We start from the raw sequence: 1,710 nt of genomic DNA on the forward strand, positions 1-1,710 counted from the left end.
TATTTATGGACTATTTTTCAATAGCTTTCGCTCATCTAATGTTAGTCGTTCATTATGCTTAGCAGGGCGTACCAAACTTCTAAGATTAGCTAACCAGGGCCGGTCTCGTAAGGGGCCGGCCCCTTTATGCATTTCAATCTTAAACCTATAAAAACTTGTTGACGATGGCTAGTCTCCAAAATGGCGATAGTCAGCGCTTTTGCATTAAAGGTACCCGAAAGATTTGATTAATTGATCGTGACCTAGGCTGCGAATCACTACCGTTCACAAACACTGCTCGAAAACGGTCTCTCACTATGGATGGATGACATGACTTTAATAAAGAGAGTCTCTTCAGGCGGTTTTTCAATTGATTGGTCTGGCTACTGAGTTCTTGTGACCTTATGAGCAGTACCCAGTCTTTGATGATCAATTCTATACTGATAACATATTTTATCGGTATACAATGGGCGGTTAGGTACTTAACTCTTCGGAGGCCGTCCATGGCTCAAGTCGACCCCGTTCTGCACCATTCGCCGCTCTGCCAAGACGTCTTTCACAACGGCGTGACCCTTGAGCTGCATATCTACCGAACCGATGACAGCCCCTGGGTGCTCGAAGTCGTCAACGAGCAAGGCACGTCCATCGTCTGGGACGATCAATTCGATACTGATCGTGCGGCGTTCGATGAATTCACCCGAACGCTGGAAACCGAAGGTCTGGCGGCCTTCGCTGATGAGTAAGCCTGGCACCGAGTCAGATGCCGCGCTGGTGCCAGTACCAGAGTCGACATTCGATTTGTCCAATGAGCTGGGTCCGCGACGGCTGACGGCCGTCGAATTCCAGGGCCTGGCTGACGTGCCGCCCGAAGCCGAATGGTTCGCCAACATCGACAGCCTGCAGACCCGTCGGGCGTACAAGAACGACCTGGCTGAATTCATGGCGTTTGTGGGGATCTCGAGCGCGGGGGAATTTCGGTTGGTGACCCGCTCGCACATCATCGCCTGGCGTAAGGATCTGGAGGCGCGTGAGCTTGCGGGGTCGACGGTGCGTCGCAAGTTGGCGGCGCTGTCGTCATTGTTTGAGTTCTTGTGTGATGCCAATGCGGTGCCGTCCAACCCCGTCAAGGGCGTGAAGCGGCCCAGGGTCGAGAGCTATGAGGGCAAGACCCCTGCTCTGGGCGATCACCAGGCCAAGGCGCTCTTACTGGCGCCGGATCCGGCCACGCTCAAAGGCAAACGGGATCGGGCGATTCTGTCGGTGTTTCTTTTCCACGGGTTGCGCCGCGAGGAAGTGGCGCAGCTGAAAGTCAAAGATGTCCGGGAGCTGCGCGGCGTGAAACATCTACGGGTGCATGGCAAAGGCGGCAAGCTGCGTAATGTGCCGTTGCATCCGGGGACGGCTGAGCTAATTAATGACTACCTGGAACTTGCCGGGCACGGCGGTGATGCTGGGGGTGGATTGTTTCGGTCGATTCGGGAGCGGACTCGAAACGGGAAAGTAAGAGAGGGGCTTTCGGCTGAAGGCTTATACCTAATAGTGAGGACGTGGGCTAAGGCGGTTGGCATTAGTGCTGAACGGATTGCTCCGCATGCGTTGCGGGCGACAGCTGCTACTAATGCGCTGGATCATGAGGCTGATATTGCGAAGGTGCAAGAGTGGTTGGGGCATGCAAATATCGCAACGACACGGATCTATGACCGGAGAAAGTTACGACCTGAGGATTCGCCG

The sequence above is a fragment of the Chondrus crispus genome, genomic scaffold (genome assembly GCF_000350225.1).
Source record: "Chondrus crispus Stackhouse genomic scaffold, scaffold_160, whole genome shotgun sequence".
NCBI classification, from domain to species: Eukaryota; Rhodophyta; class Florideophyceae; order Gigartinales; family Gigartinaceae; genus Chondrus; species Chondrus crispus.